General features: G+C 41.6%; 1 long non-coding RNA gene across 4 annotated transcripts in view; it reads left to right on the top strand.

Moving 5' to 3' along the window:
- Nucleotides 1-19,359, top strand: part of LOC140704444 (uncharacterized) — a 50,135-nt gene that overhangs the window by 18,789 nt on the left and 11,987 nt on the right. For 2 of the 4 annotated variants that reach the window (XR_013541815.1, XR_013541816.1), the window contains exons 1-3: nucleotides 4,720-14,406; nucleotides 14,909-17,327; nucleotides 18,543-18,851. This is a non-coding gene — a long non-coding RNA (uncharacterized LOC140704444). The other 2 variants (XR_013541817.1, XR_013541818.1) reach the window with 2 other exon arrangements.

Raw genomic sequence — 19,359 nt, 5'->3', positions numbered from 1 at the left:
AAATTTCTGGCTGTTCATTCCAGCTTCCTACTGCCTCAGGTAGGCATAACCTGGAACAAACTACGGGAGCTCAGCTCACCCCGTTGCATGGATTTGATCTTCTGCTTGAGAAGCCCAGCGCCCTCATGGATTAACCACAGTTACATTAGTAGCACCACCCTATTCATCTGTTGTTGTTGCTGTTGTGCCACCTCAGTTGCCTCCTGGGGGCAAATTTAACTATGCAGGCAACTGTGATGTTCCCAAAGAAGGCAAGAGTCTGCTTTCAAGCCTCTCTGGGCATCCAAGCGCCAACCAGGCCTATCTCAAGCCACCCCCCAGCCTGTCCAGGTGTCCCCTGTGACAAAGAGGGCCTGTCTCAGACCCACCCAAAAGTGCCAGACTGTTCATTCCAGCTTCCTAACTATTCCACAGCCACAGTAGGTAGGCAAAACATGGAACAAACTACGGGAGCACAGCTTACCAGCAGCCCCATGGATTAACTGCCGTTTATGTTAGTAGCACCTTGGACCCTATTCATCTGCTGTTGTTGCTGCAGTTGTGCAACCTCAGTTGCCTCCTGGGGGCAAACTGAACTATCTTTGCACTGAAGAAGACAAGAGTCTGCTTGCTTCCTTTTGCTTCTGCCTCTTCCTCTTCCTCCCCCCAAGCCTGTCTAGGCATCCCTGTGCCAAGAAGGCCAGGCTCTGCCCCACCCAATGCCCATCTGGCCATCCCATCCCAACACAGTGCTCTAAAATCCATTCAACCTACTGAGTAGGTTAGCAGAATCTGGGACAAGCCACGGGAGCTCCCGGATTCAAACTGCTGACCTTCCGATCAACAAGCCTAGTGGCTCAGCAGCAGTTTAACTCAGTAGGTAGGCAGAAGGAGGAACAAGGGACAAGAGCTCAGGTCACCCCATTGCATGGATTCAAACTGCTGATCTTCCGCTCGAGAAGCCCAGCGGCCACCCTGATTAACCGCCGTTAGTAACACCTTGCAGTCGGACCCTATTCTCCTGCTGTTGCTGCTGCTTTGACAACCTCAGTTGCCTCCTGGGGACAAACTTAACTAACTTTGCAGGCAAATGTGATGTTCCAGAGGAAGAAGAAGACCAGAGTCTCCTGCGGCTGCCTTTTGCCTCAGTGGCCCGATGGGGCCAAAAAGCCTGCTTTCTGGCTGCGAACTTCCTCAGTGCCTGATGGGGCAAAAAGGCAACAACATTGCTGGCCATTTGAATGGTTTCCTAATCCTGCAACTCCTTCCACTTGGGCTATACTCCAAAATGTCTGTCTGCTGCGCCCCACCCAAAGACTGTCTGGGTGTGGCCCCATCGCCCCACCACCCAGCTTCAGATGGCAGAGCTTGTCTGGTTTTCAACCCGTGCCAAGTGGGACGGCCTGTCTAAGCCCCCCCCCCCCAAACCTCAGAGAGCTGTCTTTATCATATCCGGGTGGTTTCAGCAGCCAAGTTGCAAGCAATCCCCAGCTTTCTAGTTCTAAACTAGCATCTTTGTCACCCCATTGCCTGCTTCAGATTGCAGAGCTGATCTGTTTCCAACAGCCCCGCAGCCCCGTAGATTAACTGCTGTTAATAGCACCGACTTTGTTCATCTGATGGAGCTGCTGGTGCTGTTGGAAGTTGCAAGCAACCTCAGTTGCCTCCTGGGGGCAAAAACCTTTCTTTTGCAGGCAAATCTGATGGTGCTGAAGAAGACCAGAGTCTGTTCTGCTGCCTTTTGCCTCAGTGCCCCAATGGGGCAAGAGACGCCACTTTGCTGCTGCCAGCTACCTCCGTGCCTGATGGGGCAAGACATGGTACTTTGCTGCTGCCAACTACCTGAGTGCCTGATGCGGCCAAAAAACCCTGTTTTCCTGCTGCCAACTTTCTCAGTGCCTGATGGAGCCAAAAAGTCTGCTGTGCTGCCAAATACCTCCTTGCCTCTAGTCTTCCTGAGGGCAAACTCTACTTCACTGGCAAATGTAATGTTGTGCTGAGCTGAAGACAAACTCAGTGCCTCATGCATGCCTCTTCCAAAGGGACCTCTCATTCTCCTGAGGCTAAATATAATTCCCTCAATGCCATGGGCTTCTGTGCCGTGTGGTAAACTCTCCTGTGGGGACCCAATTTGTGGGTGAATAACTCAGAGTTCCAATATCCAATCTTCACCAAAGTTGGCAGGCATGTTGGGGAAAGACATAGGAAGCTCCATGGTGATACTGGATTCTCTAAGTACCTGGAGGGAGCTTTCCTGTGGGGTCCTCTTTGTGACTATATCAATTGGGGATCCGTGATCCAATGCTCACCAGCCTTTCAGGGGTTGTAGAAAAGTGTTTGAGGAAGCTTCCCTGCAAATTTGGTGCCTCTAGGTCATCAGGGCCCAGTGTTATACCCATTTAAAGTGCAGTTTGATCCATCAATTCATCGAAGAATAGTTGTATATTCATATTAGTTGATCCACTAACCTTGAAAATAACGGGTCAAAAGAAATCACCATTTTTTAATTTGTCATCATCTCTAGTCGTCAATTCATTTTTTGTAGCAGAAGCATTATATCCTCCTTATAATCCTTCATACAGTTTATACAGATACATAAACTCTCTATCTGTAATACGTAAGCAAAACATCAACAAACACATATGTAAATGATTCAAACACCTTAAGTCTGCCTAAGAAGCTGAAACGCTTTAACTCTGAATATCATGGCCTATCTAACATCTCTTTGGTTGGAATAGAGATACTACCAAAGCACAAAGGAAAAGAGGGAAAACTTCTGGATTTACAGACTGGTTACCTTAATACCGGATAGCCTGAACATACATACATACATACATACATACATACATACATACATACATACATACATACATACATACATACATACATTTATTTATTTATTTATTTATTTATTTATTTATTTATTTATTTATTTATTTATTTATTTATTTATTTATTCGTACCCCTCCCATTTAGACCGAAGTCTACTCTGGGCAGCTAACAACACTCAAGTAATAATAAAATAAAACAAAACAACAACATTAACACAGTTGAAGATGGCAAGGTAAGTTAGGTATTGACAGGAGGGAAAGCCTGCCTAAAGAGCCAGGTCTTGAGTTTGCTCTTAAAAACACCCAGCGTGGAAGCCAGACAAATTTCTGCGGGGAGATTGTTCCAGAGGTGAGGGACCACTGCCAAAAAGGCCCGGTTTCTTGTTCTTTCTCTTCAGGCCTCCCTTGGTGTTAGGCCCCTCAGCCACTCATATTGACTAAAGTGAGTGATTTCTGTAGATCTAGGTGGGAGGAGGCGTTCCACCAGATACTGAGGTCCTAAACCATCTAGGGCTTTATATGTCATGAAGAGTCGGACACGACTAAATGACTAAACAACAACAACATGTCACCATTAGTACAGTAGTTTGAAATAAATGAACAGGCAGCCAATGCAAGGCAGCCAGAGTAGGGGAGATATGTTGATGTTTTCTCACCCCTGTGAGAAGTCTGGCCGCCACGTTCTGCACCATTTGAAGCTTCCGCATCAATCTCAAAGGCGGCCCCACATATAGCGCATTACAGTAGTCTAATCTCAAGACTACAAGTGCATGGACCAGAGTGGTAAGGGCCCCTACATCAAGACAGGAACGCAGCTGGGCAATTTGCTAAAGATGGAAGTAGGCAGTGCGGACCACTGATACTACCTGGGTTTCCATGGTAAGCACATGATCCAGGTGGACGACCAAGCTGCAAACCTCACTCTTCATGGTGAAAGTCACCCCCCCAAAAAAGAGAGGGAATTTCCCAAACCACCAATGTCAGGGCACCCACCCTCAGGACCTCCGTCTTGTCCAGGTTCAGCCTCAGATCATTCAACTTCATCCATTTCAATATAGCTTCCAGACAGCACTGAAGGAAGGAAATGGCATCCACTATTGTTGGAGAAAAGGAGATGTAAAGCTGGGTGTCATCAGTGTACTGATGACACGAAGCCCCATACCCCCCTAATGACCTGACCCAGCGGCCTCATGTAGATATTAAACAGTACTGGGGAGATAATCGAGCCCTGCAGAATCCCATAATTTAGATTTCACAGAGCCAATACACTTTCTCCAAGCAGTACTCTCCTCCAAGAAGGATTGGAACCAGGCAACCACCAGACCACCGATTCCCAGCTTGGAGAGCCTCCCCAGGAGGATATTATGGATGATGGTATCGAAGGCAGCTGAGATATCGACAAAGACCAATGGAGACATTTTGCCCCTGTCGGCCTCCCTCAGCAGGTAATCAAACAAGGAGACCAATACCATTTCCGTACCGTGGCGTGGCCTGAAGCCCAATTGAAATGTATCTAGGGCATTAGTTTCATCCAAAAGGGCCTGAAGCTGGTCAGCTACCTAGAGCAGTGGTCCCCAACCTTGGGCCTCCAGATGTTCTTGGACTTCAACTCCAAGAAATCCTGGCCAGCAGAAGTGGTGATGAAGGTTTCTGGGAGTTGTAGTTCAAGAATATCTGAAGGCCCAAAGTTTGGGACCACTGACCTAGAGGACAACATGTAACATCATCCACCTGGTTTGGAATATACTGTATTTTTTGCACCATAAGACTCACTTTTTTCCCACAAAACAGGGGGGTGGAAAGTCTGTGCATCTTATGGAGCGAAGAAAACAGATTATATTTTCCTGTTTTCTTCTCCTAAAAAATCAGTGCGTCTTATGGAAAGGTGCGTCTTATAGAGCGAAAAATACAGTAGGTTCTGTAATTGTTAGCTGCAAAACAGACTACTTTTACCAGAGCAACTGAAGAAGGCTGAAGCTTAAAAAATTCTGTCTTATCACTCATCACTCTTATAACTGCATATATATTTACAAGAGTGACAAACAGGCATGTTTAAACATAACACACTGTTTGTAAATCAAACATTTTTGATTGCTTTTCGTAAATAATTTTTTTCATTTCTTTTTCTTGCTCTTCCTAAAGTTCTTAGCTCTGTTTATATCAAAGGAGACATCAGCTATGGAAAAACATAGAAATGTAATAAATAAAGCAACATTAAAATGCTAAGCAATAAGTTTAGTAATTGAGTCAAGCAGCAGTAAAAGAATGGGTGATATATATACTGTATATATATATATATATATATATATATATATATATATATATATATATATATATATATATATATATATATATATATACACAGTATATATATCATGGGAGTGCCGTTGTATGTGCAATGTTAAAGTATGCAAGCGAAGTTCATTGTATTGGCTCTGCTTTAATTTTTAAAGGCCTTCACTGTACTGAAAGGAAATTCAGCAGCCACTTAAACTTAGCTGGACTATGCTGTTGTCTGTGGTTTCTGAATAGCTCTTTAAGAGGAAAAGAATTGCAGACTACGTGTGACTATATTGAGCTACCAGTTTCAAAATGACGAACCTGTTAAATACGGAGGTTCTATCAATTTGAGTATTTGGGAGCAGGGCCACTGTGAAAGAAAACATATATCTCGTGAAACAAAGGGCAGGGCTGCTTGGTTTACCAAAGTATATCTGCTTTGTCTCTAATAATTGATTCCTTTAAGTCTTACAATTTGAAATTGGGTGAATTTGGTTTTCAAGATTTAGCAGCCGCGGGATTTTATATTAAATGGAAGTATGAACTGCCGTGACCATTGGGAAAGGGTGCAGATATTTATGACCTGATAAGCTGAAAGCACAAGTATAACCATGAAAGAGTGTTTGTGGCTCATTGGAAAAGCTCAGTGAGGCTATACGGCTTAAGCAGAGCTGGGCATTGTACAGCTGCAAAGATAATCCACAATGAAATATTGATCCAATAACTATCTCCCCCCTTTCCCCCTTTTGGTCCTGTTAGCAAATTGTCTGTGATAAGAGTGTGAACTTTTCAAATAAATTAATTATGGACTTGATCCAGAATCCATGGAAATCTGTTTTGGGTTTGTTTGGGAGTGAAAAAAATTGAATAAAATATGAATCAGTTTCTGATTAGCCTTATTCACCCGTTTTCTCTAGCATTTTCTTATGCTTGAAGAAACCACAGATCAAATGCTGAAGAGTCTATACACAGAGATTTAGTGACAAATAATTCTTGCCCCTCCTCCTAAATATTTCCCATTGTTCATCCTCAGAGATGGGATGATTTTTTGAGGATAATTGGTGAAACATTAATTTCAATGGTCTAAGCAGCACAGATATATCACCTGCTTGGGGAGGAGAAATACTCTAAAAATATCTGACAAGAATCGGCATGACATTGTTATAAACAATCAATAGCTTTATAAAGTGACAACTTTGATTGAAATTGGATTTAAGACCCACAGTTTACACCTGCAGTTAATGCACACATTAAACATGGTTGAATGAGCTTCTGATTTGAATCACTGATTAAAGCAATACAGTGTTCTGGAGTTGTATGTATAACAAGTTCCACACTTCTAAATGAAGATGTTGCAAACATACCGACAGTTTACAAAAAACCCTGTGAAACACCTTGACAAATAATTCTAAATCAAATAAAAACCATGCACAGAGAAAGGCTGCTCAGAATGTTCCAACATATTGCCAAGTAAAAGTTATTTTTTTCCCTCCATATTATATATTCTCAGAAAATGTTTTGCAATCCAAGGGCTTAATTTATTGTTGCTCGGTGAGCAAGCATTTGTCTTTTTCCCTGCTAGATGGCGCTGCTTTCTAAGAAAAGGTAGTTTCCAGTGGGCCCTGTGTGGTTAAAGGTCTGTACACCAGTAAAAAAATACACCAGAATTTTGGACAGCTTCATTGGAATGACAAGGAGAAGGGGAAGAAGAGGAAGGCCAATACGGTTACTTCTCAGTTTTGAAATACGTACTGTAATAAAGATGTGCACAGTATTTACGCCTAGTGGATGTATCTGCCTTCGCCCAGGTTAGAAGCCTATTACAGTAGTTTTATCTCCCACTTCAATAGTTTCTCTCTGCCTCTATTTTTCCCCTCAGCTCAACTTTTTTTTAAAAAAGTTCTTTTTTTTCTTTTTTCATCTCAGTACTGACTCACCCCAGCACTCACCCTGTCTTAAAAGCCCAGTAATCCCATCCTCATCCCAGTGTTCTTTCTCCTCTCTCCTGCCTGCCCCCATTCTTTCTTTTACTGTCACTCTCTGAACTCTGCGCTTGCTATTCTATCATACTCATTCAGAAGGTGTGAATTTAACAGAAGAGTCTAGCAAATGCCTGTGATCAGGTCGGTGTTACCCAGAAGCCAATGATCAGCAGTTCGGCAGTGCTTTGGGATTTAAGATACCATTTAAGAATCCATTTATGGAAGTTAGGAAATCCATTGCGCCTGTTTACTTTCAAGTTTCTAGTTCTTTTCATTTCAGAGAAATTTCAGGACAAACAAACAAGCCATGCTCTTGAGCAGTCATTCCCCACCTTGGGTCCTCATATGTTCTAGGATTACCATTCCCAGAAATCTTGGCCAGCTCAGGTAATGGTGAAGGCTTCTGGGAGTTTTAGTCAAAGAATATCTGGGAAACCATGGTTGGAAACCATTAATAGAGGAATCACCTTTGAGATATAACGAAGAAAGTTATTAAAATTGGGAAATAAGTAGTATATCCATTCAAAATTCTGTTTCTCTAGCTGTTGCAGTTTCTGATATAATTCAGAATGAAGGGGGGGAAATCAACCAAAGGGACTCTGGGGGAAACTGGTTTCAAGGTGTAACCAATCTGAGTATTTACATTGGGAAAAACATTAGTATCCATACAAAGTTCTGTGTCTCTAAGTTTTAACATTTCAGTGATCTTCACACACATACATAGATATATCCCTCAGAAATATTTAATAGATACATCCCTCAGAAATATTTATAAGATAGGTTAGGACTAACATGTCGTTTTTTGTTGTTTGCTTTCATCCCTCAGTTTATTTTGTCCTGCATGAATCTGTAGTGTTTTAAAAAGTCAGTACAGAAATGTTTATGGTCTTTGTGTACATTACTCCACGTGTGTGCCTTTTTGCAGCTTCCCTTTATAGAATGCTCTTGCATGCATTTCTTTCGTTAATATGCACATGATTGTTTCCACATTTCCCTCCCCTATGAGCATTGTTCTGTACACAATTTTTTGCTGAGGCAGTTTGCACCAGAGAGTGTGGAGAAGTGCAAAAATCATAGGACAGCTGTTTTCCCTTGCTTCTGGAAGCATCCATGTGGTAACCTTGTATATATGTGCAAACTAAATGAAATTCTTTCTGAACCCTTATTTGTAAAATGTAAGAGGCTGTGACCCCTACTTAAAATTATTACAGCTGAAGTGCTACTATTCAGTTCCGATACATTACTGCATTAACCATGGTGGTTAATAACGTCATTACAAACAAAACAACTTGTCAAAGACAAACTGTTTTAAAGCCCCATTGATTTCAATGAAAATACTGCATGCACATATTCAATCTGCTGTTCAACTCCCTGGGATATAAGAGTGGCTAGGCTGTGGTCAGAATGATTAGAATTGTTCACTTCGCACCTTTTTTGAGTTCTCCACAGCTCTTTCTGGAAATATCCCAGACTTTGATTGATTTCTAGGGGGAAGGAGTCTAACAATTATTGGGCAACTACTAATAATGTTTTTTTAAAATTATTACTATGCCTTAAAATGCATGAATGGTGCCATCGAGAAGGCACCTCCACTGTGACAGCATTGTATGGTAATGCTAGTCACTGTATAATTATAGTTGTTGAGAAGTTGCCATGTTATCTTCCCCACAGAAGTGAACATCTTAGACCAGTTTCCCCTCTGTTTTATAACATTATGACTACCATTAATATTATCTGATGCTGCAGTTCTCAATCCTACTATCTTTTGAAAGTCTAAAGTCTCAATTTTACCCAAATGGACCCAAATAGTGAAAACTAGTTTACACATTCTTTCTTTGAATAAGACTAGCTTTTTGTAAGACATATCTGGAATGTGTTTACTGGGAGAAACCTCTGTTCAGCGCACTAAGTCCCTTTTGGAGCAGATTTATAACACATTGTGGCACGCAGTACCTCTTTCCTTAAGACACAGGCTTAAATGGCAGCTCTCTGTCAGTGATGTGGTTTCCTTAGAGATCAAAGTTGAACTTATTGGTATAAATTGGTCTGTTTCGTATTTGAGTCAAAAGTATTATGCTGCTGTTGGCTGTTTTGTGTCTTTATATGGTGGCTTTTGTATTTTGCTCTAAGCACAGTGGTGTCGTCACTTAGGAATGTCCTGACTTGCAACCAATTTGAGTAACGACTAGCTCTGGCCGCAAAATTTTGCTTTGACTTGAGACCAGAGCTTTGAGTTATGACCAGAAAAAAGGTGGGCAAAAAGGCAAGGAAATTTGAACTGCTAACTGTTGGTTGGCGAAGAGGCTGCTTCTTTGTAGCTCTTCTACCCTAGCAGTTAGAGAGTGTGTGTTCAGAGGAGGCTTTGGACTGCCTGGTAAAGTACTGCTTTTTGCTTTTTAAAACTGCCTTTTCTGGGTGGGTTTTGCACCATGGGTTTGGGCTGGGTGGCGGGGTTATGTTTCTATGCTGTGATGGGGTCTTGCAGTATGTTTTTTATTGGTTTTTTTTTCCCAGATGGAATGGATTAATTGCATTTCTGATGGGTCTTGCAATGTGTTTTTTAGTCCCTGCTGGAATGGGTTGTTTTAATTCTTGGGGGGGTATGTTTCTGTGCTTTGATGGCTCTTGCAGTGTGTTTTTAGTGTGTTTCTAAGGTGGGGGGATCTCTCTTTTGTTTTAAAAGGTGTTTGGTTTAAAATGTGTTTGGTTTAAAAGGTGTTTTAGACTCCAAACTCTCCCCCCCCATTGTCCTCTCTCTTTTTGTGCCTAAAAGCACAAACCTTTGTCTGAGGGATCTGTGTGCCCCAGTGATGACCTTCTTTCTTTCCTCTTTTCCCCATTGTTCCCTCCCTCCCTCCTTTCCTGCCCCCTTTTTTAACCTAAGTCATTTTAGGTTTAAAAAAAGTCTCCCCCTAGTGGATGGATTAACCACATTTGCATTAGTTCCTATGGGAACTAATGCTTTGACTTGTGACCGGTGCCTTGAGATACAACCAAAGAAACAACTGGAATGGATTAATTGCATTTCAATGCATTCCTATGGGAAATGGTGATTTGAGTTATGACCAACTTGAATTATGACCATCTTCTGGAATGGATTAAGTTCCATTGTACTTACAAGTCCCTAGAACTGTGTAATAGACAAGCAAGCAAGCAAGCAAGCTTCCTCCCTTGAGGAGACCACTGTCTCCCAATGAGGCGTATATCTCCAAGGAGGCCTCCTTGCACCCAAACTCTCTCTCTTTTTTGGCTTTCAGCTAGAACAGCATCTTAGTTTAGGCTTGCTTCCACAGCCTGGGAGGAAACTGAATCTCCTAGGGCTGAGCTCCCTTCCATGAGATCTAGGTAGGTTCAGAATTCCATCAGCTTCCCCACACATTCTCACTTGTGACTTTAAGGAAATGTGTTAGATATCTGAAATAGGCAAAGACCAAAGAAAGTGCAACAATGAACACTAGAGAGACATGAAAAATAGGTATATTTCATTATTTAGCTGCACATCACTTCAGTCAGTTTTCAAACAGGAATTTTAAAACCACTGTTTAAACGATGACAATAGAGATTTTCTATTGTGGCTATAGTTGTCATGATGGCAATATAGGCCAGGAAAATCTGAATCTGTCACAACCCCCCCCCAAAAAAAAAAACACAATAGGGTGTGATATAATGGGAAGTACAGAAAAGTAACTATACAGAAGTGATTGTCAGATTTGAAAAAAAAAAGGGTTGGAATCATAAAACTCAGAAGTCTCAACTAAAAAAAATATTAGACCTGTACTTGGACCAATAGACTGCAATTGATGCCAAGACAGAAGTTTTTGATGTTTGTTTTTCCCACTTTGTTGTGCAAGCAGTGCCATGTTTATGGATCTGGCACAAGGAAGTATCCAGTACTTCTTCGGCTTCAGTGGTTCAGCTAAATTTAGGTTGACTTGCCTGTGTAATGAAGACTGAGTGAAGCTACATCAGTCTTATGTTCTGCTGATAATCTCTTGGATTGCAGCACTCAGCAGGTGTAGCTTCACCCAATCTAAGTTGCACAAGCTCCCAGTTCAGACCATAAGTCAACCCAACCTGCTACCCTATCCTGATGCCCATAGTAACCTTTGCCTTTAGGGTATTTGGGAGATTTGGATGAGGTGGCGCTCCATTTTTGCTCCTACTTTCTAATGGGCATATGGTAAATGTACATTTAACCATGTAGGATATATAGCAACTTCAGAATAGATTTAAATTGGGACGATTCCACGGGGGTAACGATATGGTCACCTTGGCAGCTGCTTTTAATTAACAGTAGCAGACAAATCATGGAAGAGTTTCATCTCTACTGTCTCACTCAGTGGTTCCCAGATGTGGGTCCCCAGAAATCCCTGGACTAAAGCGCCCAGAAACCTTCATTGCTACCTGTGCTGGCCAGGATTTCTGGGAACTATAGTCTGAGGACATCTGGTAACCCAAGGCTCAGAACCTTGGTCACAGATCATTTGATTCCGTAGAATTAATGCATTGTACTGCCTGCTAAGTGAACACATGATACTTATTCCCATTCTTTCAGTCTGATTTCTGCACTGTGAAAGTATTAATATGTGCACATTTTTCCTGGTCACTGTGTTCCCACAGAAATAACATTTAAAAAATACGAGTAGAACCATCTTTGGTGGCATATGTGTTCTTGTCACCAGCTTTACCAGCACTCTCTGATCCTATGTTTTTTATGTCTCTCATTCTGGAATAATTAATGCAGCATGTTTGCAGTAATGGGAGCCTGCAAGGGACCACCTTCAAATGTTCTTTGGAAGGATAAAACATGCACTCTATTTCCCATCTCTGTGAACAAAAGAATGTAATATAAGGATCATCAAAATCATAGCAATTTAGGGGGTAGTTCCAAAAACAGATGACACACACACGGTGTTATTAAAAGTAACCTCAATTTAGAAATTCCTTGTTCATGGGGAATGATTCTGATCCCCAATAACATCAATCATGAATGAAAGTCAAAGTTGTGAAGACAACCGGACAACATCATTTTTCCAACTATAAATGATGCCAATTACCAGCAATCCAGGAGCATCATTCTCATGATTTGCTGGGCAGCTTCCAAGAAACCAGAACGGTTGGGTTCTGGGAAAGTAGAGTTGTGAAGCTGAAACTTGAAGGCATTCACAGAGGAACACAAACACACATACAGAGTGGAGCCTGCAGCTTATTTTGATTCAGTGCAAGAAACCTCATTGAGTCTGAACATGGAAAAGACTGCAGATTGATAGCTCTTTTTGAGTTATGGGGTGGGTGGGTTGCAGCATTGTTCTTAGTTGAAGGAGTGACCTGCTTGGTTCAGAACAAGGTGCTGATCTTAGAGAATCAAATAGTGCTCAGCCACAAAAGATCCAACAACAATAGATCTATGACATGTCTAGGTGTCTGAGGCTGTATGTCCACTACACTGACTCACTCAGCACATGTCCAACCAACAGATACAAGGAACCCATTGTAGCCCATTTATAATAGGAATCAGGATTGCCATCATTTTGCTGAGATATTTGAAATATTCCTTTTGCTCAATATTTTCTCTAACTTTTTTTTTTTGGTGGGGGGCTGTTTTCTGCGTTACAATGGAACAAATTTATTTCATTTATTAGGGGTCCTGTAAAAAGGATTTTCTTGACCACAAAGAATTAAAACACAAAAATCCAGTAAAGTACCCAATGAAATTATTCTGTACTATAATGAAGTGGTTTAGGTCTCTGGCTGCGGAGCCAGAGGTTGGGGGTTCGATTCCCCACTGTGTCTCCTTGACAGGGGCTGGACTTGATGATCCATAAGGTCCCTTTTAGCTCTGCAGTTCTAAGATGAGGATGAGGATGATTAGCTAGTCACCAGATCTTCAATTATTATTCACTCTTGGTCTCTTAACTGAGTATCCTCATGGCCCAATATTGCATCAAAGATAATAAATCCTAGGAAAGGCTTTCCCAGATCTCTAATCCACACGACCCTTCTTTGCTGTAATTCTGTTTCTTCCTACTTTGTGAGTGGACAGTTCAGAGGAGGGAGAATGAAAATGAAAGGGAACTGGCTTGAGGGTGGAGGAGAAGGGTACAGCTCAAACGGACTTTGCGCTTTCCTAATTTCTGGGTCAGCATGCTGAATGTTGCACGTGTATTCACTGCTTTCTTGAGAGGGCAGGTTGTGGGGGAGGGAATTAGATTAAGGTCATCAAGATAATGTGGAGAATATTCAAACTGGAAGCCGAGTGTGCGTGGAGAAGATTTAGAAGGCCTGTTTTTCCAATGGTACGTAATCAGGCTACAGGAGGATGTAATTTGCAGATTAGGAGAATGAACAAAGAGATTGAAATTAACTTTATAACCAGGGAGTAGGGGGAGAAAGTTTGTTTGAAGGGGACAAAATAATAATAATAAAAAAATGATGGAAAACCACTATAAAAGAATTCTGCTTGATGCAATCTGACAGCTGATTTAAACTGAGTTGGAAATATCAGCAAATACGAAGCAGTGTTTTCCTCCCCTCGCTCCCTCTCTTTCTTCCCATAGAATAAACTGGAGCATCTCCAAATGCAGTTTGATAGTCCAAGCAGCCAGTTCCCAGTGTGTGGGTGGAGAAGGATCTGGAGGAAGGGAGAGGAATGCTGAGCTCTGATGCAAGTCCAACCCTCTTTCCTTTTCAAAGAAGAAACTTCCTTCGGTCAGTCCATAAATCAGCCTGGAAAGGAGTGCAGGGGGGGGGAGGGGAAACAACCCGCAAAAACACCCCAATACTGATACTAGTGAAGCTCTTCTCCTTCTGATGTCACTCTCTGTGTTTTGGACTTCAGGGGCTTAACTGCTGCTAAATGGCATTGCTCAAGGTGTAAGGTAAAACATTACAGTACATGCAATGTTGGAAGAGCCACCTGAGGATTTAAGACCTGGATCCCACAAAGCTCTTTCGGTTTTCTCTGGAATTCACTGGGATTGATGCAGGTACATATCTGTATTCCATGCTGCCACTCTAATGATGGGATCCTCTGTTAAACTTCTCCCTTGTCTTATTTTCTTTTCAGGGTATTGGCCACTGTTGAGGGGTGAGGAGGCTCTTGACCTCCAGATATTGCTGGAGTGCAATTCTCATAAACTTTGACCATCAGTCATGGCATCTGGGTTGGTAGAATCCAACCATGTTCTCAAGACTACAAATTCACCATCTCTGGCCCTTTTACTATCATATTACTTGTTCTTTAGGGTCACGTTCCCAGTTTTCTGATTTTCCTTGGAAGAGGCAGAACGGAAGACGCCAGAGCAGATCTGGTACTTAGAGCTCACATGAATAAGGTACACGTTGCTTCCGTTCCATGCAGAGGAGGTCCATAGAGTAGTTCCATAATCACAGATCTCCACTAATGACTGCTAAAAAGCATAACAGTTTGGATTTATACACGACAAACAGATGTTATTATAGGAAACTTAACATCACAACTCTTGGGCTCTGGGGTAACAATCTTTTTTTTTTTTTCAAATTTTGTGCAGAGGTTTTAAAGAGAATAAATAAATAAATACATATTAAAGAAAAATGTATTTGCATATGTGAGGGGGGAATATGTAAATATGCAAATGAGCCAATCTCGTTAACATTGTAACAGATAAAGCTGCCTGGCTGCCCAGGTTATGCAAGATTGTTTTCTGATTTTCCACAATTGCTATTAATAATTAGTCTAAATAGCTCTTTTGTTTAGGACAATTAGCATTACTAAGACAATAGAAAATATAACAGTTTGTAGCCTTATAGTACTATATGACTCTATAATTTCAGCACACTGGATTTCTCTCTCTCTAGTTTTGGCAATCTCTTCTTTCGTGCCTAAGAGAGCAATGGGTGAGCTCTCTCAGGCGGAATTGGATCGGAGGAGAAATCTTATATAATTCATGCAAAAAAGAAAGTACTCCCACTATTCAGGACTGGGAAACAGCCCAGCTTATTTCCAGCCAACCTGAATTTGGACCAGGCTTACCAAGCACACCCTCTCCCACTTGTGATTTTCATCCAAACTTCATCCATCATACTGTCTGGTGGCAGCAAGTCATGGTGAATAGGAGAAGGAAGCAAATATGGAGATTAATGAGCTTGCCTTCTTGCTTGGCCCAAAATATTGTGCTGCCTGAGGCAAAGGACGCATTTCCATGTTCAGATGCTGCCCAAACAAACACAATGAAGATAGAACATCTTCTCCTTCTCCTTTTTTAACCGAAAAAAATAAGAACACTCAGTTTGAATATCCAGCCTCTGGACTCAGAACACGCAGAAAGTATAGGTCCCTGTTGCATCTGAACATACAGGCTCCACCTCCAATGAGGTGTGTTCCAATTGGTTTGTTCAGCTGATGTCAGTTCCATAAGGCTGGTGTTTGGAGGAAGTTAAGCCTCATGATTGAAGGAACCCTGTTTACAGAGGTAAAGTATGGGCAGTTTTGTTCTCTCTGTGTTCTCATCTTACTTCCTTGTATAAGACACCCCTCAATTTTTTGTGTAATGATTTTAGGAAAAAGTAGCATCATGTAACCTTTGGGGCACAAGAGAGGATGTTCGCCGGCCACAGCAATGGGTGAGGAGAGAGGGAGTCTGACTGGCTGGAATTATGTACAGTCCTCTCTCTTATCTTCCTCTCAACTTGGTTTTGGGTCTCCCCTACCACTTGATGCCTTCATTTCTCTTCTTTGAATCTACCAGGAAGCAGCAGGGTGGCCAGACAGCAGCAAAATGAAAGAAATTATAATCCCCGAAAGAAAGAAAGAAATCTTGGGTCCCCAGATGGACTAACACTCCCAGAAGCCGTCACCGCTAGCTGTGTTGGCTGAGGTTTCTGGAAGTTGCAGCCCAAGAACATCTGGAGACCCAATGTTGGGAAGCACTGTTCTAGACTTTTTGAGATCTGCCAATCAGGCTTCAAATTCTCTCCAGTGTTCATGAAGAGCAGTTTTTGCCCCCTTTCCCTTCACACATAACTGAAGTCATTTCCCCATTAGCAGAGTACCAGGGAACAAGTCAACCCAGCCATGAAGGCTTCGCCCAAAAGATAAACCACAGGTGGTACTTCCGTTCCTTTGTGGGCAAAAGCTGCCCCCATCTCCCAGCCAGCCATTCCTAGGCACTGAGAAAAGCCTGAATTTTTTTGAAAGGTCCCCAATCCATGTTTCTCCATTTTCTCAGTTTGATCTCTCTGCTGAAAAAACAAAAACCCAAATCATTTGTGTTTAGAGGCTATCTTTTGCCAGTCACCGAAAGAACATAAATGTTGTATTTTGGGTCTTCTGTTTTGAAGCAAATGGCCAACCCCCAGATGTATCACCTTGCCGGCATATATTTTTTGAATACATTAAAAAGTTCACAGATATTTTAAAAAGAGAAAAAGAGCCCGCTGATGTTTGTGCATCACTGTGACAATACTGTAGACCTGGCTTCCCTCATTTAAATGAAGACTTCAGCAAACCTCTAATTTTCTGCTTTATTTCACAGCAGATTGTGTCACATTAAATTTTCCTGAACTGAACTGGAACATTTGTATCTCCTTACTGAAGATTTTTTTATGCATAGGAAAGAATAACCCTATTTCCATGCTAAAGTTGCCTTAGCATCCCAGATGATTTGATCCTGCATTCCAGTGTTATACACATGATAGAGCAGAGTCTGCAGGAGCTGAATCAGTGTTGTCTCATGCCTCCAGTCAATCTATGCTTTCTTTAACACGGATAACATTTGAACTCTTCAAAGCTTGTAGAGATTCTACCACTGGAAGATTCTTTTTGAAGATATGAAACATTTGGGTAGACCGCTGGCTTCCACAAAACCTTTGACTCTCCTTTATTGCAGAGACCAGGGGGTATGCAGGTTGGAATTCTGTGTATTAGATGTCAGTAGATAAAATGTGTCTTCTCCCTTCCTACCACAGGACTGCCATTTTGTTATCACGACGATGTTTTGAAGGATACCGATGGGAACCAAATGGGGGGTGAGATTTTGTAAACCCATTAAGTCCTGTGATTGCTTGGGATTTGGTGGATCAGGAAGTAGTGAATGTGCCCAGATTGACAGCATTTGTTTCTTGTCTGAGTCAAAGGACAAGATGGCAGCTCTCCCAAGGCCATTTTACTACAGAAATGAACTGGGCCAGCAGCTGAATTTTACTTCAGTAAAAAAAGGAACATTGAGACAATCTTCTCCATTGAACTTCAAGGCAAGCTAGTTTGAAGATAGTTTAGGTGGGTATAGAGAGGTGCTGCCGCCACTGCTGCATATGTCACCTGAGGTCTTTGCCATACTCTGCCTGGCCTTTGGCCCATCTCTGGAGATCAATTTGAGTTTGTCCAGCTGTGGAAATATATGGGGCAGTGATTACTTTTCAAGTTAGTGGCTACAATAGGAAATTTCAAAGAAAGGGGCTGGCCCTGTTTGTCTGGGGTAGCAAAAATCATCCACTCCATTTAGTGCCTTCCATTGCAAAAGTTAAAAGTGACCATTAAATGAAGCCCATTCATCCCATCCTCTCTAAAATCCTACAAGTTTGATCTCCTATGGTCTTAACAAATCCGTAACAAACTTATTTTCTTCTATTGCCTGTGAAAAGTCCTTCATTTTGTGTGGTGGAATGACCACAGATTCGACATCTCTCTAGACCCAGATGTGATAGGATGGGTGAAAAACCTGGGGGGGGGGGAGTATCTAGAGGTCAGTTTTCTGTCCCCAGCACCCATCAAGAGCCACATCAGCACCAAAATGAGTCAAAATGATTGGAAATCAAAAACAAATGCTAGTGAAGATTACTTTCAGTTTCATTTGTGTGGATGTTATTGCTACACTACCAATGCTAAAGGCTTTCAGAAACTGAAAATGCCCCCCCCCCTTTGCAGAAATGGCCTCGTGGTGGCTTTGTATAGCTCCCGGGGCATGCTTTACTCAACCCACTAATATGATCCCTAAGGAAAATCTGTATTGCCCTTGTGTATCTTTGGACTAACTACTATGAAGAAAGGTACACTTGAACCAGTAGTTTCATTGCCTAATGACTTAGTAACAGAAATTATTATATACCACATGTTAATAAATAGAAATATTTTTAAATGAGAGAGAAAGAAACATTCTGAATACTCTGTTTTACTGAAAACTTCCACTGACGCTTCTGTTGCTTTAGTTAATCAAATTCTTCTATTGCTGCACTGGGAGTTTAAAGCATTCTTGTAACTTCCTGTCTCAGTCCCAGTGGTTTAAACATTATTTCATAATTAGCCTTTACAATTACACTATATGTTTGAAAAAGGAGGGAGAAAAGAAAGAAAGTGGCTTTTCTTTCCCTTACTTTACAAGCAGAATTACTGTTTCTGTCTGGGGACTTTAAAAAGAAGTACTGTATGTGTATATGCCAGGGAGAAAGAGTAAGTGTTCATCTGTTCAGTTTCTATCTCCTCCCACTCACGCAGGTACTGCTGACATGTGTGACTGAGTGAAAACCTTTCCAGCACATGATGAAGATGGAAAATGTTATACCAGCCCTGAGCACTGTGCCTTTTCTGCTTTGAAAACAGAAAACTTTGGTTTCAGAAGTTAAGCAGGGTCTGGTCAGTGCTTTGTCCAAACAAATAAGCAAATAAAACAACAAGAAGTGGTTCAAACCACGGATCTCCAGAGAAGGTCTTGAAAAGAGTTCTGCTTGACAGTCTGGAAAGCTGCTGCCAGTTAAGAATTCACAATCTGGATCCAAATGAATGAAGGGTCTGATCCAGTACAAGGTGGGTTCCTATGTGTGTTCCTAACAAGGACACATTTCCACTTTTTTTGTATGAAAATGTAGGGGGCGGGGCGGGCGAATGCTATAATATTTTTGATTTTGTAATGAGTAAAAGACTTTTTTAAGACAATGCGTAACACACCCAGAATTCCAAGAACTGCACAGTATGAAGATCTATAGCTAAGACAGGCTACAGAAATAGAAGAAAATAATTTCTGTCCATACTGGCACAGAACTTGGTCTGAATTATTTGTCTTAGAGATCACAACCAAATCACTATGTATATTAAACATTTTAAAGTAGTCATATGTATTTCTATTTGTCAGGACTGTTAAAAACAAGAATCTGAGAATGTGGAAAAAAAAGATGTTGGCCTTGACTGCCAATGTGAAACTCAGTCCTGTCAACTACCACTTTCAGCAGAATATCCGTGGTTAGTAACTTCACTTCACCAGTTGACAGAGTATATGATTTCTTTCTTCTTTGTTCTGTTTCCCATTCCTCACATC

The sequence above is a fragment of the Pogona vitticeps genome, chromosome 2 (assembly GCF_051106095.1).
Source record: "Pogona vitticeps strain Pit_001003342236 chromosome 2, PviZW2.1, whole genome shotgun sequence".
Taxonomy (NCBI): domain Eukaryota; kingdom Metazoa; phylum Chordata; class Lepidosauria; order Squamata; family Agamidae; genus Pogona; species Pogona vitticeps.
The sequence above is the reverse complement of the archived record's forward strand: the minus strand, read 5'-3'. Positions and strand labels throughout refer to the sequence as shown.